General features: G+C 39.3%; 1 protein-coding gene and 1 long non-coding RNA gene across 2 annotated transcripts in view; one reads left to right on the top strand and one right to left on the bottom strand.

The window, feature by feature from the left end:
- Positions 1-3,913: 3,913 nt before the first annotated feature.
- Positions 3,914-10,515, bottom strand: LOC112942707. Its single transcript, XR_003248428.1, has 4 exons — positions 10,288-10,515; positions 9,228-9,305; positions 5,824-5,969; positions 3,914-4,155 (listed from the first exon to the last, which is right to left on the bottom strand). It is a non-coding gene; the product is annotated as an uncharacterized LOC112942707 (long non-coding RNA).
- Positions 10,516-11,720: 1,205 nt separating this feature from the next.
- Positions 11,721-27,043, top strand: part of EZH2 (enhancer of zeste 2 polycomb repressive complex 2 subunit) — a 48,612-nt gene continuing 33,289 nt past the window's right edge. The window contains exon 1 of the mRNA XM_026033698.1: positions 11,721-11,730. The gene's annotated coding sequence lies outside the window, so the exon portion shown is untranslated. The remainder of the gene's footprint in view (positions 11,731-27,043) is intronic.

The raw sequence follows: 27,043 nt of genomic DNA, 5'->3' as shown, positions 1-27,043 counted from the left end.
AGAGAAGGTTGCCATCTTAAATGTCTGCTCATCTTTGTGTAGCCCCTGTTGAAAGATTACAGCGCTAGGGAAAGAAATAGAGAAGATCCTACTGTATTTTATACATAAGGGAAAAAAAAAAGGCCTAGTACAATTTGTCTTGGCTGAAATTTTGCAAAGCTTAAGTTTCTCATTCCTCTTCTGCTTTTTTAAAGTTTTTTATTATAAAAACATATTAAATTATATATAAAATATAAAAATATTATCCCCCAAAAAAAGATTTTTAAAAGAAAGATTTTTTTAAATTTTTATCTTAATACTTAGTATTATGCATATATTATTTATTTTGTATGGTTCTGGCACTAAGTCTGAACATTATTTAGATTTAGGTAGACTCTACTGATGTGACAAAGAGATTACTTGCCAAATTTAGGAAACTCAACAAAAGGGACAAAAGCATTTTCTGATCCCTTTCCTTCCATTCAATGTATAGTGCATACACAGGTTCTATTTTTCATTTAATAAATAAATAAATAAATGTGAATACTGGATGTTTTTCCCCGGGGAAGACAAATTTTAGAAAGGGTCAGATGTTGGAAACCAAGCATGACAAAGTCTTGCTAACTGGTATTTCCTATAGGGTGTATTCCACAGGATGCTTTTGGCTCGTTACTCAAGAACGCCTTGACTGCTTTACACAACACCCTCTTTGTCATATCCACAAACATACAGCTAGCTGAAGTCTCAGAAACTATAATACGATGCAGCAATGGAAAATAAAGTGCTCTTGTTCAAATGATTACATTATGAATCCCATGGGAAAGGGTCAGGATTCAAAAACATTTTTGCTTTACTTCCACTGGCTATGGACAACGAACACTGGATGAACAAGTAACTGCTACTGTAGGTGCCTTTGCTTGCCTGTGCAGGCTGCTTTTCTTCACCCAACACATACTGCAGACTTGTGCAAGAAGTTTGGGTCTAGCAGCTAATTTGAAATGTTCACATTTTCAAGGCATCTTTATTTGTAAGCTCATTTAAAAATCCAGTTCAAATGTATTAGACTGTTGCTACTAAACAGATAACAATTATGTGTTTCTTGGCAAACTTAACTTAAAAAATGACTTTAACTAGAAAAAAATGACTTTAATTAGATTTTGGGGGCAGAAGTACTCTGTTCTAATAGAATCAGGGAATTTCTGTGCCTGTTACTTTTATTGGTTGTTCCAGTCAAATTTAAAATTGAGTATCAAATACAGAAGAATAATAGTAAATAATAAATGTTCAGATACCTCTTCCTTAAAAAAAAGAAACCAACTAACCAACCAACTTAAAAAAATAAAAATAATAAAAAAAAAACAGGTAAACTTCTCTAAAGATCTTATGATAAAACTATACTGGATAAAACTAGTTTAAGACAAACTCCACGTATTCAGCAGAGTAAAAAATATTAGTGATCAATCATACTATAAAACTGACTATTTATTATTAATTAATTAAGATTATTAACCACTTAACTCTGGTCCTAAATTTTTATTTATGTTTTACTTTATATGAAAAGTTTTTAAGGTAATAAATGATCAAATATTACACATTGTTTAGTGAAGAACAGAATGCTGTTAATGAATACAGATCTTTCAGCAGTCCTTAGAAAGGTATAAACTTAAAAGACTCTGCAGGAAAAAGGTGCTGGGTGTTGTCTCTTGGTTAGCAGCTTTCTGGTTGTTCACCTAAGATTGTACTGAGGAGATGATAATTGAAAAAAAAGAAAAAAAAATCCCACAGCGTGGAATCATTCTGGAATTCATTAATGCAGGATGCTAGCAACCACAAAATGCAAACATAAAGCTCCCCCAGCAGTATTAATTTAGCCGCAAAGTACATCTGGTTTATTTCATACTATACACTAATCAACACAAATGTAGCAACGAATGCATTGAGTTAATTTTATCATTGAGTTGTATTTTATTACTATGCAAGGATCTGATTTTATTTTTCCAAACAAATGTGGTCAATTCAGTTCCATGTGAAGCATCTGGAGTTTGAAATAAGGGCCATAAACCTGAATAAACCTAGCACAGAAAACATGAAGAGCAAAGACTGTCTCCATTCAGTCCAGGACAGTTGACATAAGAACATTAACTCTTATATTCTTGACTTCTTACATTCTAACAGGTAACTGTATGTGCGTATGAAGGTAGGGTTTTGTTTATTTTTGCCTTTGGTTCCCTAAACTTTTCTAAAAGTGAGGGAATGAGGAGGAGAGAGAGTATAAGTACACAAAGCCTTACGTTTATGGAGTTTGACAAAGTTCATTTCAGGCATTGGATGCAGGATTTTCTCTAGGCTGGAGAAGGCACACTGGGATTATTATGTGTTTCTCATCTCTACAGCTCAGATCTCTGAATTGCTGCTGTCTTTCAGGCATAATCGGAGTTTCAGGATGAATAAAGTTTCTATTCCACCTTATGTATTTTTCAGAAAGCTCTGAGAATATGTTAAATTTACTCAAAGCATGAACCTAAAGCTCCTTGAGCTGAACACCCATCACTGTATAAATGTTCTAGAATAAGAGCTCAGCAGTTTTCTGGGCCTCTGGGTCTATGGATGGGAAATGGGAGCAAAAAAGCTTGAGCTGGTGAAATAGATTCAGATAGTCACAATATACGACAATGAGCAGCTGTCAAATGGCAGCACTTCTGCATTATTGATCCTCTCCATGCTCACACTAATGTGTCTGTTTCCATCTGTGAGACTCACCATGCCAAGAAGGCACCGTGGAGCAGTAAATGAGGTGGGAAGCATCTGTGTGTGATCTACCTGCTATGAGGAAGAGCGAGGAGAATTCTGAACCAGCTACAGGACGCAAGGGCTAGAAAGGTTTGAAAGTGCCACGCTTGCAGTGTCCGTTCTCCCTAACAATCCTACACACCAGAGCAGTCCTGTGCTTGTGCAAACAAGGTGAAAGTTCAAATACAGAATGGATCACTCACACTTTGATTTGTTTTTGTCTACTGGTCTAGTTTAAGAAATGGGTTGCAATGTGAGAGCTGCATGCAGTGGATGCACTTAAGCAAGCTCCAAGATCCACAGCCAATGTCAAGCCATGGCCAGAACGTGACCTTATGAAGGTCTGCAAGAACTGCATGCAGACAAGCATCTGCTCGCTGTACAGTGTAACCGACATGGCACGCTGCCCTCTCTTATCTGAAAAGCTGATGCAGCTGTGGGCAAGGTTTCTCTCGCCATGTATTTGGCCACCCAGAACAAATATGGCATTATTTAACTCCTACATTATTTAACTCCTCCTGGCATTGTAGTTTAAAACTGCATTCAAGTCTCCCCATACCAACATCTTTCATCAAAAACAATCCTAAAAATTCACAAAAGTGCAGTATTAGACACACTCTTATACAGAGTGTCATCACTTTGTGATGTTAAAGTCACCTCTTCCCTGGGCATTAAAAAGTAGTTATAAACATTCACTAATCTTATCCTCATTCTGAAAATGTGAGAAATAGGCACACAGAAGTGTAGCTGCCAAAAATCAGAGCAAATCACAGGAGGAGCTACATGTAAATCCTGTTTCCTTGCCCCTGTATCACATGCTTCGCACTTCAAGCTCCCAACAGTTAGTACCAGGAATTAAGACCAAAGTGACCTAGAAAAGCTCAGCTCTGAAACAGTCTGTATCACCGTAATGTTGTCAAGCCTTTCCTATCCAGTAACGGTACTTGGAATCTGTGTATAGGGACTTAGTGTCACGAAAGGTTATTGGGCAATTGTCAGCTCTTAATACAACAGCTGCTAACACAAGGAGTAGATAGGAGCACATGGCTTCATTTAAGGAAAAAAAAAAAAAAAAACAGAAGATTTTTGTTATTTAGCTATTGGTTTAAGACATGGACCGACAAATCTAATTAAAAAAAAAAAAAAAAAAAAGTAGAAACCTCGTTCAATAACAGTCAGCGTGCTTATTCCTAGATCTGAACCCTTTTGTCATTGGACCTGAATGGATTCCCAACCTACTTATGCCACAGAATTTGTAGTTCAAACATATTTAGGTAACCTAGATCTGAGCATAAGTGACAAAATTTGAATTTCAATGTTGTTTTTCACATATATCAGTGATTAATTTTGCTCATAAAGTCAGACGGCTCTTGCAGCTACATAAACCTGCAAAAGATGAAAAAAAAATGTTATTCTCTTTAAAAGCAAGCCACAGAGCTCAAGGCAACCAAATCTAGACCAAACGCACTTAGAAAGATGGCAGCATATGCAGAATTTCAGCGTTTTGCTAAATCACAGTTTGTTTGCCAAATCATGTCCTTCTTTGGAGGACTGCCATCCCAAACCTGAAGGATGCACAAAGCTGAGGATTCCTGCTTTTTAAAGAATGGCAAAATGTTGTCAGATCATAAGATACATGAAAAATGTACTGCCAGCTGCTCGATTTACTGAAACATTGTGAGATAGCACGGTGCAGATGAGAGGGCAGATTTTGGCTTAGGATCAGGAAATGTCTTCTACTGGAAGGATCAGCCTTCACAGGAGAAGAAATCTGAGAGAAAAATGCAGAATTAATTATTTGGGGAAATTATGGGAAACATATGTTTCCCATAACCTTGATTTTCAGATTCAGTATAATTTACAATAATTAAAAGCATTCCCCAGCTCAGGTCAAGACATCAGAGGTGGCAAAAAGCTGGTAATTACTAATGTTTTACATTTATTTTCTTCCTACTTCCGCTACTACTGGAAGTTATAGTGGGATTATTTTTTTAGAAAAAGGGTAGAGTCATAAGGGCCCGTGGGCCTTTGAGGGGAAAAAAAAAAAAAAAAAAAAAGGGAAAAAGTGAAAGGAAAAAAAAAAAAAGAATTTCCTTAGGAGGAAAAAGACTGAAGTTTTGCATGAATCTAGATTATTTCTTTATGTCCATGTCCACTTATATTCATTATACCTACAGTTTGATTGGATTTTAGAAGCACAGCATTGACTCTTATTCACTTAGTCGTATGCAGCTAAGAAATTAAATCCAACAGTAGGACATGATTTATATATGATATAATAGAACAAGGTTTTATTCTGCCTTTGTCTAGGCTAGATGAAGGCGTGAGCTTTTGGGGTGCCAAATTTACTGCTAGCCTTGCTAAGTACATTGGAAATGAAAGAGCTGACATAAGGAAAGCCCTGTTCATTTATGGAAGATTAATAAGACAGAAAATCATTTCATTGTCCAACAATTCTTCACTTTATATTTCACAATTAGATCTGCCGTAAACTAGAGATTGATTTGGTAATGTCACCGATAATACTAATCTTGGAGAAAACAACTCTGTCCCCCCTCAGCTTCCTGCCACCGACGAGCAGCACTACTCAATGGCCTAGACCCAAGCAACTCATTTCCCGATCTAGTTACACATGTGTGACTGAGAGCAGACCCTGGCACACTAGCCTTCTTATTTTTAATTTGTCTCCAAGCTACGTGACGATCTTCTCTCTGGTTTGCATATATTGATATGCCAAGCACTTGGCTCGTTAGTCTGATCAAAAGACGGAAAGACCACACAAATATATGGATTATTCAGCAACCCTGACCCCGCTCATTCACACACATGTAATTGCCCTGCCACTCACTCATGCATAGAAATGATCACAAAAGCAAACAAGGACGTGCTCACTCATTCACATAATGAGTTAGTCACTGTTTCATTCACTCCGTTGACTCAGCCCCTCATACTTGTGGGCTTAGAGCCTGATCTCACTTTCCCAGCGAGAAGCAGGAACGGCGCCAGGTAAGATTCTCTTAAGAGTCACACAGATTGAGAAAACCAGAGGCTCACCCTCAGCTGGGCGGACATGGAATGAACTGTCAGCGTGGCGTGGAAATGTTTTCATATTTTCAGGTCTTCAGAAGAGCTGTGGGGCTGCACAGGCCTTGTCTGGACGTCTCTATTTCTCCCTCTTACTTTGCTGGCTTCTTGCTTTGCTGGCGAAAAATGAGGTTCTGCTGTTGTTGTTTTATAATGATTGTTATTAAGAGCAAAACGTGGCCTGTTGCATACGAATTAAAGACGAGTTTTCACCACTTACATAGCTATCTGCAATTGTTTCTCAGCATCAGCCTGTGCAGACACTCACTTATTTCAATATTTTCTTGGCTGCAATTCAGCACCTGTAATTGGGCACTTAAACGTCCCTTAATTTCCCTTAACTCTATGTTTTGTATCCAGCGTGAAGGCATCAGAGAGGAAAGTGATGCATAAGATCAAAGGCCTTTTTTATTCTGTAATGCAAGTTCGATACAAATTCAAATTAGTGATTTTTTTTTTCCCATTGCCTGTTTGACCAGCATATTCTGGTAACACCTAAAATGATGTTAGGAATGGAACATTATTTTCTCAGTTTTCTCAGAGCACTTGGGCGGCTTTTGTTTTTACAATTTGGATCTGGAGAGATATGTGTGAGATCATGTATCTGTCAGAAAGACTGCCAAATAACTGCAAATTCTTAACAGCTAGGAAGTAAACCTATCCATACAAAGCCACCACAAGAAATGCATCTGCGTAATCCTTTCTTAAATTTTAATTCTCTTTTTTTTTAACCATCTGCTTTATATACCTCCCAAAGCATATCTTATTTATTATGACTCATATAGACAGAATGTATTTGTTGAATGGATATGTAGAATCAGCTTTTACTTACTGTTCAAAGCCTTTATCACACATCTCCCTAAAAAGACTTTTCTGACAACATAATTTACTACTCCTGGCAAGAGCTAAGAGATTATCACGTCTATTTTTAAGGTGTAGAAAATCTTGGACTTCCCCTGTAAATGCAATATTTAATCAGTTTAAACAAATCTATGTTGACAAACAATATTTTTATTTTTAGCTTTATGAATTTACCAATTTTGAGGTTATGAGTCCTTGTGCATATACAACATAATATGCATGATTATGTCATTAAAAAGCTGTGTGGGTCAGTACGATAGCAAGTATTGCACTGTTTTAGATGTCAGGATTAAACAAATACAGGATAGGACCACACCCTTCCAAGTAAAAAGTCAAAACCAAGAAAATGATAAAAATCAGAGGCTGAGAAGGGGTAAATGATGCTGAAAATGGAGGCATGGGCACGACAAGTTCACACGCAGATGGGAAGGCAGTCACTGTACTGTTGGTAGAAACACATCGGAGAAGGGGGCGAAATGATGCACAGAAGAGATTCAGCACTTATGTCTACCTTTGCAAATGACCTGAACTATCATTACAGGCACGCTGTGCTTAGCAATGTGAAGAATTACTTGCACAGCCAAATGAGAACATCTGATTCTGTCAATGAACTTTGTGCATCTGTTAGGGTAAGTTAGTCACCGCCATGGAAGAAACTTAACACCTCAGAAACAGAACATTTAGAGAGCTCGGGCTCTCTAAATATTTCTCTCTAAACATCTCTTGGAACATTTGGGTTTGTAATCAGGATTTGGCCCAGAGGAAGACCATCTATCAACTCTTACTGAACGCCCATTTGAAGCTTTCAAATTTGCAGCTTTTTGGTAGGAGGAAAATTCTTCCATGTGAATAGAACACCCAACACTACCATATAGCTCTATAGTTGAATATGCCTGGAAAAGAGGAACCTTTCTGGAATTTGGAATGCTGGAATTCAAGTTCTTGACCATATGCTTTCATGGTGGTTTGGTTAAGGCCACGTGGTCCTTAAAATGTTTTGAATGCATCAGTAAATACACACTTAGGTAAATAAAAGTAGTAAGAAAGGTGAAGAATAAGCACACAAGGATGGGAAGTTATTTTTCTTACACAGTTTAAGCGGCCTCTGTGACCACAAATTAAACACAAATAAATTCTTTAAAGTGAAACCATTACATATAGATTTTTAAAGTCATATTAATTCTAATCGAAATCAATGGGAGACAATTAATCCCTCTCACAAATTGAAACGGATGATCTCATGCAGCAGACTTTTATCTCTGCATGTAAAAATAAGTTAATAGGAAAGCAGTTCTGTTCCTTCCATTATAAACAAACAAAAAGAGATTCTAAAAGCAATAACAGTGAGTTTTCCTCTCAGCACATTTTTTCTTAGTCAAAAAGATACTAACAATTATAATAAGGTGGCACATTTTGAGTGTGTGTCACTCCACCTTTGTCATGCATTCTCATCCCTGAAATAGAGTGTGTTGCAGTTAAAAATCTCCTTGAATGCAGTATGGCAGAGCTGAGACTGCCCCGTATGTCGAAAGCATGAGCGCTCTGTATAACATAACATAACATAACATAACATAACATAACATAACATAACATAACATAACATAACGCTCTGTATAAATGTATTACATACCTATATTAGGATATACGAGACAAGCATTCAGTGAAAGGTCAGGTGGATTTAGTTTGTTTAGGGAAAAACTGATGCTTTGGCAGACCTAGAAACCAGCTGTGGGCGTTTGATCATTCATGGCATCAGACGCAGAGAGTCCTCTGTATGGCACGGGAATCTGGTGTAAGGGCACTTCAACCCATCTTCCTAATCTGCTGAGCAACATACCTAGTGCTGTACATTGTCTTTCACACCCAGTCTACTTTCTTGCGCTCATTGACTGTATTTCTCTCAATGTTGTTTTGGCCCCACACGTGAGTTTGCAGCTCCTGGGTCCCACAACAACTGCATCAAGTCAGATGAACACCGCACAGTCGGCCGCATGAGAGCAAAGGAGTCTGCAACAGGAATAATTTCTACAACTAGAGATTACTTGAGTTTATTTGAATTTAGGGCTTCTTCTGGAGGTATATACCCCCAGCTGCAGCTCTGTGCCGAGCAGTCACCAGCACAGACAGCTGGTTCAGCGTGTTCATCTTATGTTTTAGTCCTGAGACTTATTCTCCTAATCCAGTGCAATGGCCAGTGTGCCCAACGATGCGGGCGGGTGGTCTGACCATTTCATGCAGCTCTGCAGAGATGCAAGCGGTGAACGGAAAACCAGAAGTCGGGTGCAATTTGTGAAACAGGACATGAGGCTGCATTTCCTTCAGGGAAACTGGTCCCTAAGTACCACAAAGCTACTGATGGAAAAACATTTTAAAACAAACTTGATCTTAAAACTGCTTGTTACAAAACACATATTCCTTAGAGTGTTATTTAAAAGTTAACCTAATTAATGAGATGCTTTTTAAATAATAATGCATCAATAAGTTAAGTATTTCTATAAAGGGTATGTACTCACTTTTACTGTGTGGTTACAGGACTGGGAACTGGGAACTGTTCTTCGGAACACAGAAATGACTCTTTTGTAATGTGTAATCTATAGAAAAGACCAAAGTTTTCAGCAGTTCAGAAGGGTTCAACCCAAATCTGATACTTTTTTCCTGAGCTTGATATTAACTTCATTGTCACTTAACACATATAAATATTTCTTCAAAATTAACATTTTCCCCCCAAGTACTATTTTTATACCCTGCCATCAGAATACACTCTTTTCAGAACAACTCTTCAAAAAACCAGATCTTTCTTTCAGAAAATTCTGTATTATTTATCTTGTCTAAAGATCTAGTCTAAATGTCTCATCATAAAGCTGGTCCTTGTTCTAACAGACGATGCTTAATCATAAAAAGGCAGCAGAAACAGAAAGTCACTTGGGTGGTTCACTCTGTGAGAGCAGAACACCTATACGGAGCTTGCTGCAACACTAAACCCCTGCGTGCAGAAAAAAAACAGCTGTCCAAATTCTCCTGGTTGTTTGAAACAGGCTGAATGACTGATCAGAAAATCTGTTTTTAAGGAGTTCCTCTCGAAGGAGATTCGACTCTTTAAGAACCCCAAAAGGAGTCCAAGTGTGAAGACTGTTTTCCTGTAATGCAAAATAAAACAAACTAAAAACATGTTTTATTTTCTTGTAAGTATTAGTTTATTTTATAAAAGATGAGTAACTCTCTGTGCAAGACAGGAGAAAAAAAAAAGGAGCTATTTCAAACGAGGTTTAGCTCACAGTGTGGGTTATAAAATACCATTTTTTCCTGCATGTGAGTAATTACACTACTTACATTGTTGCTATTAAGCTTATTTAAAAATGCTTACTTATATTTTCTGCCTACAAACAAAACTCATAAAGTGCAATTCCAGCCATCCGAATAAAGTCTATATCCTAACTGGTGAAGTGCTGGGTAGCCATTTTGGTGGTGACAGCCATCTTGGGGCAAAATAGACTTAAACAGCTCCGTTTCCGGAAATGACTAATGTTTTGCCAGTATGACGATTTTAATAAAATCGCTGAAATCAGAACCCACCTCACTGAATTAGAAGAAGGGTGAGGCCTTCTGTCACGCTAATGTGTAACTATGACATGAAAGAATTTTAGGTTGCACCATCCGAATTTATAAATAATAGAGGTATTACAGTAAAAATAAGCCATTAGGAGACATCTCTTGCTGAGGCTGGTAGGTAAATAGGGAACGTTCAGCATCGGAAGGCCAAGTCTTTAGGTTTCGTTGCAAGCTTTGTGGGTGATGAAGTGGAGCAATTTCAAGTAGTTACACACTGGAACATGGAAAATGTAAAATCACACAAATACACCGCTTTAAGGAGAACACCATGGAGCCTCCTTGGACTTGCATGCTGCAAGACCAAGGCTGTGCTTGTACTGTTTTCCAAAGGCCCAAGGGAGAGGGATGCGGTCACAAGGGAAAGTGAAGCGGTGCATTGTATATGCAAAGTTTTCTTTGTGTTTTTTTAACGATGAGCGAGGTGAGAAATGGAGCAAAGAGCGTGAAGGTAGAAGAGCAGGGCTGGACAGAGCCTGTGTCCTGCACGACACGGGAGCAGGAGCCCGGACCCCGTGTTGCCCGTACATGAGGGAAGCGATGGCAGCAGAAGCGGCTGCAGGCAGGGCGTGAGGGGCGCCCCGACCCCGGCTTCCCGTGGACAACCCGCTCTTGCCGTGATTTATCACGGAGCGCCCCCGGGCTGCAGCGCTGTGAGGGCTGGGCAGAGCGATGACCGGGGCCCAGGGGCACCCCGCAACTCGCCGCCCTCGGCCCCGGCCCGGCCCCTTCCCCGCGCGCGGCGGCCCTGCCCGCCGGGGCAGCAGCGGGCGCGGAGCCGCCGCGGCCTCGCAGCGCGCTCCTTCCCCCGCTCCCTCCCTCCCTGCTTCCCTCCCCGCCTCTCCCTCAGGGCTGCCGCCTCCCGCGCGCGCCGCGGCGCGACGGTTAAAACCGTTACACGGCTCCCACTTTCGAACTGATTCAAACTCGGCAGCGCCGGGCAGCGCCGCGCCGCCCCTCGCCGCGCTCCCTCCCTCCCTCCTTCCTTCCTTCCCTCGCTCCCGTTCGTCCACGCGAAGCGGCCGGGAGTTTCCGGGCGCGGGGACGGGGGCGCGGGGGGCGCGGGGACAGGGAACCCCCCCGGCGCGAGCAGCGCGAGAACAAAGAGCTGCCCCCCCGCCACCCCCCCCGCACGTGGGGAGCGAGCGCCCCGCCCCTCGTCCCGCCCCCGCCCGCCTCCGATTGGCTCGGGCCGCCCGGGCCGCGTCCGTCCAATGGAGGCGGTGCTCGGCGCTCGCCAATGAGCGCGATGCCCATTGGGCCGCCGCGTTTGGCGCTCGCGCCGGGAGGGTGAATCCGGCCGCGGGGCCGGAGGGGAGGGGAAGGGAGAGGAGAGGAGGCAGCGCGGAGAGAGCGGAGGGCGCGGAGCGGAGCGGAGCTGGCGGCAACGGCGGCGTGAGGCCGGGACGGGTGAGCGAGCGAGCGACACCTCGCGGGCTGCGGGCGCCGGGAGCGGCTCTTTATAGACCGGCTCCCTTTGTATGGGGGGAGGGGAGGCGGCGGGCAGGGCGGGAGGGAGCGGCGGGCGCGGGGCCGGGGGGCGGATCGGGGAGCCCCGGTGCTCGGCGCCCGGCGGGGAGGCGCGCGGGTCGCCCCGCTCCGCCGGCCGCTGACAGCTGCGGCGGGGGGAGACGCGGAGCCTCGAGTGCCCTTTGTCTAAGTTGGCTCTGTCCAGCCCGGCCGCCGCTTCCCGCGCGCCGCGGGCGGCCCGTAACGGCCGCGTAACGGCCGGTAACGGCCGCCCTCACCCAGCCGTGCCCGGCAGCGATGTTAGCACGCGCTTTGCTGGAAGGCAGCGCGTGGTGTGGGTTTCTTTCTTTTTCTTTTTCCTTTCTTCCCTCGTGGCCAGGGACCCCCGCGGGGCCGGTCCGTGTTGCCCCCGCCGCCCGGGGGGAGGCGGCGCCCCGGGGGGGTTTGGGCCGCGCTGCCCGGGCCGCGTGTGCGCCGGGGCTCCCGGAAGCGGCGGGCGGCGGGTGGCGCGAGCGCGCCCCGGCTGCTCCCGCTGCTCCCCGCGGGTTCCCTAAATAAATAAAAAAATAATAATAATAAAAAAAAATCGCTGTTGGTTTTCCCTCCCTGCCTTTGGGAAGCCTTCGTTCGGGGAGAGTGTGTAAGGCGGGAACTTGCCTGGCGGGCAGCTCTGGGGGACTTCCTAATCGCGGAGGGCAGCGCTTGAATCTGGGTTTCCAGCGCGCTGCGAGGGCAGGTTTGTGGGCAGCGAGAATCGGGGCTGCCAGGGCACGCAGCCCCCCGAGGTGTGGGGGAAGGTGCGAAGGAGGGTGCTGCACAGAGCTGCCCTCGCGCGAAGACTGTGTGGTTAGGGAAAGACAAAGACATCGGTGCCTTGTGGCGCCTGGCTTGTGTACATGGCATTAGGTGGTGCTTGTGCTGATTCAAAGTTATTCCTAGCTGGCAAAATAAAAGGCTATGGATGCATGAGTTGGGGTGGATAGCAGTCGTGTGCTTTGCTCAAGAAACTTTCTCTGAGTTAGGAAATACTGTTCTTACTGCACCTAGAGAAGAGTGTTTACCTAGCAAGTGGTGACTTGGATCCTTGGTCTCTTTAAGAAAACTATACAATAGTGTTAAGGCAGTTTAATTGTTACAAGAGAGCTTGGCCCTTGTGTAAATCCAGCAGCTGTAGGTCCACTCTTTATAAGTTTGGTTCTTAGATGTGTTTCAGTGAAGAGTTTTCCCAGTACTTTTAGTACAAGCTTCACCTCTTACGATTCCTTCATTGGCGTTGTGTTTTTCTTTTTTGTTGCTGTTGTATTTTTTTTAAGGGTTTGAAACATTCAGGTTTTTGATGTGATTTATAAAAATTAACAGATCATTCTATGTTTGTCTCCATTAACGAGCAAATTGAGAATCTGCAGGGTGCTTATTTATGGTAACTGTAAAGCTTCTTCAGAAGGGTGTGTTATTTGTGCAGGGTGTACCATACCTACTCTCAGCCCATTAAAATGTGAATATTTAAGGCCAGCAGAGTCCTTCAGAAAGCACATTTGCAATGCTTTAGGAGGTGGGACTGAAAAGCTTTGTGTGGTGTCTTGAGTGTCTTTAACTTAGAGAGCTAATGCGATGTCACTTGATTGCTTTTGAGATTATTACTTCAAAAGGGCTGTATTTCTTGTTACGGAGGGTTTTATTTCTTAAGTTAAAAAAAAAAAATCCCCTTTGTTTACCTGAGGAAGGAAATAAAAAGTTAAACACCATATGGGGAAGTCTTTGACAGTAAAATGTTCCATGAGGTGTCTACAACTATTCCGTTCTGAAATTTTAAAACAATTAAAGATTCTAATTTAGGAGAAAGAAATGGAAAAGCGTGCAAAAATACTTTTTAAAAAATATGTAACTTCAGCCACAATAGTGGCAGACATTTCTTATCGTCTTTGCCCAGTTTGGAACGCGCTAAAATGACGAAGATGTGTAAACTTAGGCCAGAGACTTATTAAAGCTTGCTTTCCCCCCCGCCTTTATTTTTTTTTCTATTGCCAAAATTACTAACAAGTTGAAATTTGGCTAGTGATTTTGTTGGAGATTATGTGTCAGAATAGAATTACGCTTGTTCTGTAACATTGCAGCATTTAAAGGTGAAATGTAAACGTAATCATTCACTGCTGCTTATCTGCAAAGAAACTTTGGCTTAGTGAGAAGAGGGTTTTCGTAGTGCATTAGGAAATGCACCAGTTGTGTATGTTGTAAGTGCAGGCTAAATGTTACTTTTCGTAAAGCAGTTTACGTCAGAAGAAACTAAGTCTAGCACTCCAAAATTTTTTCCCGGAAAAGTTGATTCATTACAAAATTCCTCTTGTAATTATTATCTTTTTAACTGTTCTTTTTGCAACATTTACATTTGCATGAAGATTCTACTACTTTAACTGCATATGTCTTATATACATTTAAACATATTTACAAAAACTTCAAAGCTAGCGCTGAGTGACAATTTTAAATTACTGCTGTGTTCATATGACTGAACAGCGAAGGGTTTATTTTTTTAAAAAACAAGAGTACTAACAGAGCATATTTGCAAATAAATACTTGCTGTACATAGTAATCAAAAGCATCGTGAGAAGCTAGTGATGGCTATAATCTGAATGCTGTGTAGTATCTATAGGTAGCATTTAATAGATGCAGTGTAGCTGACTTGAGCAGAAGTATCTGTGAAATTTTGTTCTCTGTAGGGATGCCTGAAATCTCATGAAGAAAAGCTGGCCTTTCGTAAGCAAGAAAGATTTGAAAGTTCGCTGAGTCGAGTAGGTCATTTTTACAGAATTACCTGTCTAAGCAAAATTCAGTTTAGCCAATTTTAAAAATGTGAAAGGATGTTTTCTGCACATTGTGAACATAATTCTTAAGGATTTGATTAGAAATGTGAATAGTACCTACTTTTGGAAGCAGAACAACTGTTGTTAACAAAAGCTCTAGGACAGTATGAGGATGATTATTTTATGGTGATCTTGCTACCTTTTCATCCTGTCGGGAAACTCTGTGGAGTGGTGCCAGGCTCATTGAAATGATGTCTAATTGAAATGGCATTTGGCATGCACGTGTGACTTGTACAGATGTTCTGCAATAGCCAAATTGGTCTTTAAATCGATGAGTTAGTGCAATGCTGATGTAGTTCAAATGGTAACTTCAGATAGAGGGGTATGTTTGGAGGAAGAAAGGTGAGGAGAAGAGAAACTGTTTTTTAAATGGATCTGCAACAAGGAGAGGCATTTCAACAACGAGACAAAGATGTTGGTTCCAAGTTAGCATAGTGCTTGGGGGCTTGTGATTGTTTTAGCTCGAGTTATTTGCCTAAGAGTTTTGCTAAACTAAAGATTAAAAGGGAAAACAACATTTAGAATTATTACATACATCTTCTCTCTGTCCTTATGGAAATCACTTAAAGGCTTAAGGATGAGGCAGTGTATTGCCATTTGCAGAAAAGGTGAAACTGAAGAGTGAAGGCTGTTGGGGTGTGGGAAGAGCAGGGTATATCGAGCTCCAAGCAAGAAAACGTGCGGTCGTTCCTCTTCAAGACAATTATGGCAATGCTGTTTTCCATAACTGTTAACTGTGGGTATTTTGATTGTTAAAGATGTCTTGTAGTTGTGCACCTAAATCTCCACTAAGGCTTGTGAAACTGTGAACTTGAGGTCTGAATACTGAGTGAAAATGAGAAAGCCAACTCAGTATTATAGTCAGATTAAGTATTTTGGATTAAGAAATAAAGTAACATCAGTAAACTTGGGTAGAGATTAATCTAAAGTAGCTAAAGAGTGTTAAGAAAGTAGATTTGTATAAAAATAAACAAATTAAGCTTCTTTTAAAGGGGGGGAAGATAAAGAAATTCTGAGAAACAGAAACATTGCTAAATAGAGTATTGTAAATTTTATGTATATTTTCAGAAAAGAGGATGGCTGTTAAATGTTCTTCTTATGTCCAGGAAAAATCTTTTTCTTAAAAAAAAAGGGGGGGGGGGCAGACTCTTACTTTGGGGCTCTTTTGGTTACGTAGCTAAAAGCTACAGAGAGAGTGATAAAGTAATTGCTTCTCCGCTCAATTTGCGAAGAATACTACTGTCTTGTAAAGATTTATTGTGTGAACTGTTTTATTATTTTTATTTCCAAACAGTTGTGCTTTTAAGGTGAGAAGTCTCTGGTTCAAGACCACTGCAAATCTAGTCAGATAAGACGTGTGTTTCAAATGCTGTCGATAAAAATAATGTAATGATGACGGGATCCATGCAGTACTGTTAACTGCTTGAAAATGTCACATAGAAGTACTCGTCAAAGCATCTAATTTGGATGTATATGGTATCATTAACAAATGAGCTAAAATTGACAGTGACTGTACTGCTGTCTTCCTGCTTGCAACTAATGACTCCTTTAATATACAATTGTAGAAGTATTTCAGAATTTCTTACTTATTTTCTTCTTTTTCTTTATATATAAATATGGTGCCTGATTACATGGTGATGTATGTGTAATTATGCAAGTGGCTGGTAAAAGTTGCAGTCCACAGACTGGACTGGAAAAACAAAAAAACTCCCCATCTTTTCCATACCATAGGCAATGTTTATAGTGTGTTTTTCACCACTGCCCCACCTCTAGGTCTTTAAATCTAGAGCCAGGCCTCCCGTTTCCCTTGTCAATTCGTGTCGCATCTGGCTCTTTCTCTCATTTTGCCTTTTATGTGGTTCGTTCAGTTTTTCCATGCCATGCATTCTTTTTTCACAACCCGCGTGTTCAGTCTAAATCCCAAACCCCTCTGATGCAATTTAAAGAAAAAAAAATGTTTGAAAGGAAGGAAACACAAATCTTAACTACTTATATAGGTTTTTTTGTTTTGTTTGTTTTCTTTTTATAATGCTAGCTGGTTTCCTTTTCGTTCCACGATTTTTTTTAAGCACAAGAGAACTGGAAAGCTTTATATTCTGTTGTGTAGTTGTCCAATCTCATTTTCAGTAGTAAGGTTAATCTTAATCCATGCCTTATTTTCATTTTTTTTTCCCTCTGAGAAGTCAGACAGACGTGTGTTGCGGGCTTACTGACATTACTCTGTCAAATGGATTAAAATCTTAATGTTGTTATACTTTCTCTAGTTTTATAATAAAGTTTATAATTGGGGACATCTTAAAATCTGTCTTTTGAGATGGTTTCTTCCAGCAATGCATCTGCCAGTTTGTGCTGTATTTCTAGTGGGTATTAGTAATGTGTTTACTGCAAAGTGAGATTTATCCTTTAACTCTTGGGTGAGAAATTTGGCACAAGTTGTTTTTACACTTACAAGTAAAATGGTTTATTTAACCACCATTGGTGTTCAAATGCTGCCTTGAAATCGGGAGTTTGTCCCAAAGCCTTGGAGCTGTATCCATAGCTCTCTTCCAGCCCAAGGAACAGTTTTTTTTTTTATTATTATTATTATTATTTTTTTTTTTTTTATTTATCTAAGATGATGAGTTTCTCAGTAATTTTCCTCTTTAAATCAAGCTTCTGGAAGGGTAACCTTTCTGGATTATATACCGTTTATAAGGAAAAATATTGCTTGTAACGAAAGAATCATGTACTGTTGCATTGATCTTTGTATACTTTTAGGAGGATATGAATACTGTATTTTGGGCTCTTTAAAAGGAGAGTTGGCTAAATAACTATTTGGTTGCTTTCATCATTTGAAGCTCATTACTGAATTTTTCAACACATTGGCACATATACCGAACACCTGTTAAGCTGATTTTTTTTTTTTTTTCAGACTGTTCTAAAATAAATTCTGTATGAGCTTTCTGCATATATGGACGTATAGTACCTTGCAAAGCTTAGGCTTTTTGCCTATGCAGAGAAATAAATGTGGAATAGCTGTTGAAACAAATTGCTGCAGTGCATTTTTTTTCTTTTCCTGTAGAGAGTAAGCATTTTTGTTGTTTTGTTTATTTTTTCTTATTTGTGTAACTAAAGAACCTTTTGACTTTTTTAAAGTAAAATAGGTGTGTCCACAAAACAAGTTAGGGTAACCCAGGCTCCCTGCTTCGGATTCACACCCTAAATTATTTTGCCTGTATAGACACGCGGCAAGTGCTCCTAGCAAGTGTTACTCTTTCTGCCAGCTTTATCAAGGGTATCTAAAAGTTTTGAATTTTAAGAGATGGAGCTGTTAGGCAACAGAGATTGTTTGGAATGTGTGTGGGAGTTGTCTAGTTTATTTAAAATGATAGAAAATATATCCTGTGGCATTCTATGAATTGAGTGTGGAAAGAAGAATTTTAAGGTATGCATTTAAAATGTAAACTGTATGGCTCAGTCTTTAATTTCTCTTGACAAATAATCAGGCTTGGTCTTGTGAAAGAAAAACATGAATTTCTACCTCTAATTGTGACTTGCAAAGAACATTATCAACGTCAAGCTTGAATCTTTTGTTGCTGCTGTAATGTTTGGGATTTTGAAAAGTTTTATTTGTTTTTGATCCAAATAGCCTTACTCATATCTGCAAATATAGCTAAAACTCTTCTGCACATTCAAATGTCCAAGTGAAAATAAATAGTTGCATTACCTGCTGCGTAGTGTTTTACTGATATTGCCCAAACCAAAGTGAGATTTTGATCTTTAATATTAAAGGCCTTAGTTTTGATTTCTTCTTCCACACCACCCTGAAGTGGACAAATACTTAAACTTAAAATCATTTATATTTTCAAACCAGTGTTTTGTCTTTTTTTTTCCTAAAAATAATAAGTTTTGAAGTGGTCTGGTGGTAAATAGTATTGATTTACATATATATATATATATATATATGTATAAAAGAAGGAAATGCATATTCCTGACATGATATTTGGTAATTACATGTTATGCCTGATGTTTTTATTCTCTAAATCTAAAAACTGTAGGAAAATTGGGGAAAATCTTAATTTTTGATGGGAAGAATTCCTTGAACAGTTACAGTGTAACTGTACAGTGTAAGTACAGGATTCATCACTCTAAATCTTTATCTTTTTCTTTTAACAGATGTCAGAAAAAATGTACTATATCAGGGTTTTTTGTTTTGTTTTTGTTCTCTTCCTGTAATGGTTGAAGGAAATGTATTGGAAATCTAATTATTGCTATTGAAATCTTAGTTTGCTAACTCATCTCACTTTTTATTTCATTTCTCTTTCATTAAAGAAAATGTAACTCTGAGAAGTAGCTTGTCATTGTTTCTTGACTAATAGATGTTTTCTTGACTACTAAATGTTTTAAATAAACCTCTTGCTTTCCCTGCTCCCATAAGATTAGGCTAGTTAAATAAAGGTAGAGGCAGTGCTCAGACTGCTGCCGTCTTCTTTGGTTAGCAAAAAATCCGAAATAAGCTTGATTTCTCGTATGGTTTTGGTTTTTTTTTTTTTTTTCCCAGCTTTTTTTATTTTTCAGCTTTATGTTCAATTAGCTTATCCCCTAAGACTTTAAAGACAACTTTGAAGGATTTTGTCAAGAACAGTGGTGGGGCTTTTTTTTTGTTTGTTTGTTTTTTAATATTTGAAGTAGATTGATTAGCCTTAATTATTGTAGATACCACAAACCACAGACAGATTTGGACAAACTTTCTGAAATACTTCTGGAGATTTGGGCTTGTTTATAAACTATTGGATTTATAAACAAAATGGAGATTGACATTTTAACATATCACCAGACGGGATAAAGGATTTTGAATGGCTGGTTGTTACCTTACTTAGCCAGTTTCTGTCTGGGCAAGTAAAACATTCTAAGGTAAAACAGCAAGAAGATAAATTAAGATCACTCCTGTTTTTTCCAGGAAGGAAAAGGGTGTGGAGGAAGACTTCCTTCTCTTTTATGTCTTAAGAGCTCCTTAACTCCTCATTCTTCCCTTTCTCTCTTCGTGCCCTTTGGTAAAAACAGAAAAGAGTTTTGGCTTGAGGTATGTGCCTGGTCTGCTTATGATGATTCTGGAAACTCCTTCTGAAAAATAATCAAGTAAAATAGTCTTTTGACTAAATACTCTGTGTGAATTCATAGCTAGAGGAGAAGAAAAATATTTTTGAAGGCAAATTAATATTTCTTAAAATGAGATGTGGATCATGATTGAAGAAAATGTGATTTCTGTAAGCATTAACTAAGACTGGCTTCCTTCCTGTCTTGTGTGTCAATAACTGAAGTGCTCTGTGATTTTTACTACGTGAGGTAAGTGGCTCAAGCAAGCAAAATGAGCTTCAACATGCACTGAGCACATCAAGAAATTGATCTGCAGGCTTGGGCATTAAGTGCTTTTACAACTTGTTAAACACTGGAAGTCTAAGGCCGTACTTTCAGATTCAGATTAAGTGAGGATAGCAGCATTGGATGCTCATTTTCTTCCCATCCAAAGAAATAAGTTATTCTCATCCAGAGGGCTTCCTTGCTTCTGTCACTGGCTGCAAAAATGCTTGTGCTATCTTGAGAGAAGGGATAACACAAATGCAGGAACAAGTGACAGGTAAAAGTGCTTCTTTTTTGTAGCATTGACAGTGTAAAGTAGTTTTGAAACTCAGAAGTCAAGGCTCTCTACCTCTTAAAGAGCTCTTGTGTTGGTACAATATTTGGGTAGTAATAGGAAACTGTCTTTGAAGGGATGCATTTACATGTTAAAGCCAGATCAGAAACAATGAGTGGTGGAAAGAGGATGGTAAATATTGAGCTTAGGTCAAACAGGTCAGGAGTTCAGAAGGGAAGGGCAACAAGGGTCCTACCAAATCTGAAAAATGCACTGAGGGTTAGAAGAGGTAATATTTGAGATAGGAGCATTCCTCAGTAAGATCTAGGGGTGCAGTGCAGGAGTGTAGCTACTGTAAACTTGCATATGAAATTGCATTATACAGATGGAAGAGAGCAGATCTGTCAGTGAGGTTTCTAAATTGTGGTTTACAGCGCTACTTGAAAAGGAATCAGCAGCAGTGCTGGATACAGCAGTAATCGAAGCCCTGAGTGGTGCTTTTACCTAGTGTTTTTTTTTTGTGTGTGTGTGTGTGAATTCTCTCTCTTTTAAATTTTTTACTTATTATATGAATTTACACTGTGCTGCAGCTTTCCCTAAGGTTATGGCGTTTGCTTTCTTCTGTGCAGAGAGCCTACATGACTTAATTATCTCTAAATCTCTATCACTCTGTCCCATTTGGTTTATGTTTGCTGTTTGCGTCAGAAGTTTCTGCAGAGGGTGTATGCAAAGTGATGCCATCAGGCTTGTTCTCACAGAAAGGCCAGTCATGAGAGGGAAGTTCTGATTAGGTTGCTTAGCTCAGATGCAAGGTCTTGTTTATGTTATGGGAATTTAGTAATCGCTCCAACTAGTTTCAATTTTGAGAATAATACTACAAATACCTCACTGCAGTTAGTAAGCTTGCTAAGCATCTGGTCACACAATTTCTAGACCGGGACACAAAAGGAAGCTGTATGAAAATGCAAGCAGAGCGAAGTGGTGTGCGAGTTTTGACTGCAGCCAGTAGTTTGGCTGAATTAAGTGTGTAATGAAATTGTGCTGTTCGTTCACTGATATTTGTCTATATTCTTGTAACAGAAAAGGTCCACAGATTTGGTTGTCAATAGCCATTTGATCAGTAGAATCGCATGTGAGGACATGGATTTAGCGCAAAAGGTTACATTTTAATCTTCTCTTGAAAGGTGGGCAAGAAGATTCTTTGTAATAAGTATTTGAAAGGGAAAGCAACCAACTTAATGAGGGTATGCACAGCAGAGCAGGACTGAAGTCCCTGCTTTTCAAAAAAATGTGTTCTTGTAATGTGCCTGCAGAATTACTGAGTATTTTTAAAGGCATAAAGACTGCCAAACACAGCAAAAGGAAACTAGTGGCTGTAGCTTAAGACTGAATACAAGATGGCTGGAAAGAATCTAGAAGTGAAAGCAGCAAAATGAGCTGCTGACAAGGTGAAAATAAGCTCTGGATGAGTAGATCATAGGTAACTTAAAAGAGGGTGGGAAATCTTTGAAGTAGAAAAGAGAAAAAAAATCTTTACCTCTCACTGAAATTCTTGATCAAAGGATATAGAAAAAATGTCTAAATCTTGAAATTGTGAAGGATCAGCTGGTCTTCCTGACTGAGGAGCTGCTGGGATAGTAACAAGGCCAGAGGACCACTGTGCTTGGCAAGAAATCAGCGGAGAGGCCTGTATGTGATTGTGGGGAAAGCAGGTCACAGAATAAGGGCTTTTTGATGACCTGTGTGTTATGGTTTTATTATATTTTCCTTCATCTCTCTCTAATCCTTCCTTTCATGAAACTTTCCCCTTCTTCCCCCAAACTACCTCGCTACACTTCAGAAATACTTCATTTTAAGTTGAGTGAGAGAGCCTGTCTACCTGATGAATTGATTTTGGCAGTGAATAACTGGCTTTTGAAGCAGAATTTGCAAAGTTACAACTTGGGCTGTGCTCCAGTTTTAGAAAAGAAAAAAAAAAAAATCACATTCTTGTGTTTTGCCAAGCTTTAGAAGGAAGATTGTGTGAAGTCTTAAATTATTGCCTTTTTTAACGTATTGGCAAGTTTGTGGAGGGCATGTAGCACTATAGTTGGACTTCATTCTTAACCGTGGAAGAGCTCTCCTAATATCTCTATTATCATTTAATAAGAAGTGGACCTGTAGGTTCCACCTGGACTATTCAGCGGAGAAGACCCCGTTCAAAGAAGAAAGCAAGACTGGATTGCAGTGTGAAAGGAGTGTGTGAGCTCACTGATTGATGGCATTGTTGAAGGAGACAGTGTGACACACCAAATGTTTGTACTGATTAGAGCAGTTCATGATGGAAACAGAAAACTAAACAATTTGATCAAACTTTTAAGCTCTTTGATTCAGAAATCATTGTACCTTTAATAGAAATATTATTTTCCAAATCATACCCATAACTGATTGAGATATCAAGATTTTGAGTGGTGAGATATCAAGATTTTGAGTGAATTCAACTAAAATGTTAAATTTTGTACTACTACCATTTTGTAGAGCAATCTTTAGTTAATCCAGTGATAGTAGGAATATATCCCTACTTAAAGGGTGTGTGTGTGTGTGTGTGTATATATATATATATAAAGGATATATTTCTACTTGAAGAAGTAGACATCCCAAAAATAACTGCTTTGGTTGTGTAGAATCCTGTAACATAGAAATAAAAACTGTAAAAGTAAAATAAACAGTGTAAATAGCATGTTTTAAATATATTATTTACACTGAAAATAGAATATTTTACATTGTGTTTACTACTATAGCAATAGCTAAGATGCTGCAGCAGCTGGCTGACCCTGCTTTTGTATAGCCTTTCCTCCTTATCAGTATGGATGCTAATGAGGCCATGTACTGAGCCCTCCTGGACTCTGAGTACAGTTAGAAAAATCTGCTTCTTTTGAGGGCTGAAAAGCTCTTATTTGATCTTATTAATCATTACAATAAAATTGATCATATTTGTCATGCTAATTCCATCTGAAATGCAAAGTGCTACAGTCAGTCAGTCAAGAGAGGAGGCATAGGATATAGTCATCAGCAGCTTCCAGAAGCAGATAGATAAACGAATGTGCTGCTTAAGGTTTGGATAAGTTAAAATGTTGTTCTTCCAAATTAAAATCTGTTAGGTAGCTGTTAATACACTAATTAACTACTGATTATGCATGTGTCAGGGGAGGGGAGAAGGCACTAGCTGTAAATTTGACTAATATGTTTCAGTGGAAGCAAAAATTTTAAGTTGTTGATGCATCAGAGAGAAGGGGGGAAAATTAGTGACAGATTGTCACTTTTGAAAAGATCTGCTAAGTAAAATGTAATTTAGTGTTGCAAATAACTGCATATAATTAAATGTATTACAGTAAATAGGAGCTTGATTTTGATGAGACTGCTCACAATGAAAGTATGTCTACTTATAGCAACAGGCCTTCTGCTTTTGGTGCTGCCAGATTAACTGCAAACTCTGTGACTGTCAGCAGTCTGTATTGGTGTTAGGGCTGGCACTAAAGTAACTTGCATGTGGTTGTTATGCCAGGTTGCAGTGAAAAGCCAACTTTTAATTCTGCTAGTGAGCTTGAGATCTTCTAGCCTGGGGCAGAAGAAGAAACAAGTTTTCAGAGATCTGGGCATCACCTTGTTACATGGACATTCCTCCTTCAATTCAAGTTCAAGGTTACAGTTCATACATCTGAAGCTGTTAGCGTGTCTTCTCCTTACAATGAGTCTGTGAAAATTAGTAGTTCTTTCTTTGACAACAGTTTGTATTGCAGTATCTATCTTCTGAGTACTCAAGAATATTCTTGCAGATCATAGAATCTCTTTGGAGTTGCCTGTGAGTGTTATTTAATTTAATCATCTGCAGTATCCACCACAACATACTGAAGCCTGTCTGGGTGAGGAAGGGCAGTTTGGAGTTACCTGCATACTCCGCCAGCATTCATTTAATTTAGAAGTTGTCAAAGAGAGCTCAGAAGAGGTTTAGTCTGTGTAGGCCCCTACAAGCCTGTTGGCATTTGTTTGGCTGAAGAGTGGCAGGGCTGGCATGAGTGGGTTAGTAAATGCTCGTGTTTCCAGTTGGTAAGAAGAATTTATATGCACTGGTAAAATGGGTATAGAAATGGTATGGCTTGATAAGCGCTTCTGTTGGAGTCAGGGCTCGTTTTGCCTCCTGCCCCCTCCCTCCCATTATGATTTTTTGCCTCTTGTTCCTGCTTCTTTTGCCCCTTCCCTTCTGTTCGGTCAATAATTCATGTGGCAAAGAATGCTCAAGCTGAGCAAAGTGGCTTGGGGAACTGATTTTGTTCAACAGTACTTAAAAACTGAACATGTTTGTTTTGGGGGCTTTCTTTTTTTTTTTCTTCTTCTTCTTCTTCTCTTTCTTCCCTCTCTCCCCTGACCTAGTTTGCTGAACAGAATCATAAGTACTTAAGCTCTCTCAATAGAAGACGTAGAGGTAGAAATGAGTGACCAGGGGATGTTGATATTGAAGACAGATGATGTCTTTTCCTGGTAAAACTGGCACCAACTGCTCAGACTGCAGAAGATTGTTTAGCTCGGTAGTAGGATTGGATATAAGATTTCTCTCCAAATTTAAAGATTCTTAATGATACAGAACTTCAGCATATGGAATAAAATGACTTTATGTAACCTTTAAAGTATGCATAAGTGTTTTTAGTAATTTCTTGATTTTAAAAAAGGTTGAACTGCACTGTAAATCTGTAAAGTTACCTTCCTGTCATACAAAACAGTAAAAAACAGATTGAATGTACTGTAGCTGTGCATTTGTAATGAAGTATTTCTTAATATTGAACTTCGTTAATCTTTTCTGCTGTTGAATTTCAGAGAGAGATTTTGTTAGTCTGTCTTGATGTCTGAAATACACAGGCTGGCGGTGACCTTGGAAATATTTTTCTTCCCATGGAAATGAGAATGTGCTACTTTATGCAGAAAAGTTTGAAAGAGATTTTTTTTAGGAAATACAAAACGAAGAGGAATAAGTAACTACAAAACTTTTAGGTATGTACTTAGTGTCTGCTGACACTAAGTCAGCACAGGTGAAAGACGACTTTGAGGTGCCAGGAATGTAGTTTTTTTTCCCCTTAACTTGTATAACTCTAATGTGGAAATAGGGAGCAGCTTGGAAGCTGCAGAAACAATTAATTTTATTATTTATTTTATTTTTAAAAAATTCCTTAGCTCAAGACAGTAACTTTGTTTCTTGACCGTAGTGTTGTGTTTTTGTGGGGTGGTTTTTTGGATCTCTGCCCACTGTTAACCAGAGTTTGGAGATAAATAAGGTAGTCAGATATTTGCCTGGCAGGTTACAACAGTAGTTAATAATAAATTATTGTGTAACACATCAAGGTCATTTGAGTTGAATTTGATGGTTTTAGAAAATTAAGATCCGTTAGATCTAAACTAATACTGATACTTGCCAATTACCATGTTTTCCACTGTGTTTTTTGGGTTTTTTTTTTTTTTTTTTTTTTTTTTTAAATCAAGTATTGATTGGGGGGAAAGGTTTATGGTAAAATCTTAATTCCTTCTTTAATTTCATATATATACACTCACCTTAGATGGATGGTTTCTAAGTGGAATATGAAAATTGCCCTAATTTTCTGTTCTGTTTGTTCTGTTGTCCACATTCAAATTCTCAGTTTTCCAGTCATTTTCCATTTGAAGCATACAAGAAAGATATATATTTTTTTTAAAACTAAACTCCTGGTTTCATAAATGCCTAAATAATGATTTAAGATAGTATTTAATATACGACAGTTTCTCTCTTACTGAGGTTACGTTATGTCCAGGGACATTCATTCAGTCTGGATCTGGTAACAGCCTATAGTTGCTGTCACGTCTGCCATCCCACAGCGAACCTGTGTATAGCAACCAGTACCAGTTTATGGTCTAATCTCTTGCACTGTTGTTTCCCCTCAGTTTTGGTCCGAATTCATAACAATCCAGCAGTCCTGAAGGCCGACAGCTCAGCTCCCTGAGCAGGGCTGCGCAGCGCAGCAGGTTCCTGTGCAGGTTCTGAGGAGTGAGTGTGCCAGTGTTCATGTTTGACCTTATGGGAGGTACAAGTAGCGTGTTCCTCCTCCCTTTGCCCCCTTTACTCTGAGTTATTTTACTACGTATGTGCTTCGTTACGCAAGAAAATATGATGAGTTATTTTATTATTCCATTTGTACCAGATTGTATACAGTTTTTTTTTCCCTTTGGGCTTGTATGTTTCTCCCACGTTTATTTTCATCTTCCTGGATATAATCAAATTGTTGGTTAAGGATACTCTTCAGTGTACATGTATATGTATATATAAAGTATATAAATAACTTTTTGAATATAGAATCATTAGTAACTAAGAACTGAGACATTGCACTGTGCACATTGATTTTAAATAGTGCTAGAAAGAAATTCCAAGTAGGAGGAACATAATATAATTTTGTTACAGCTTAAAACATTGTGTAATGTTATGCATAATTACATGCTGATAGTACCCTTTCAAAAGAGCAGACCCCTTCATTTATGCTCCCACACTTTCCATTTCAGAAAATTTCATTTCAAATTTCTTTGAAAATTTGGCAGAGTAGCCAAAGGAACTTAAAGTGTTTAACAGCAATATGGTTGCTTGAATGGATTACCTAATTTAGAGAATTATCTGTGTACTTGTCTGTCACTGATGGATATAGCCAAAATGATCGAAAAATACAGTATGTTGTTTTTAAAATATGGGTATATCTATATTTTTTAGCCAAAACAGAAGCTATTTTTC

Source organism: Nothoprocta perdicaria, unplaced genomic scaffold, assembly GCF_003342845.1.
Source record: "Nothoprocta perdicaria isolate Ctin4 unplaced genomic scaffold, notPer1 scaffold_131, whole genome shotgun sequence".
Lineage (NCBI taxonomy): Eukaryota > Metazoa > Chordata > Aves > Tinamiformes > Tinamidae > Nothoprocta > Nothoprocta perdicaria.
The sequence above is the reverse complement of the archived record's forward strand: the minus strand, read 5'-3'. Positions and strand labels throughout refer to the sequence as shown.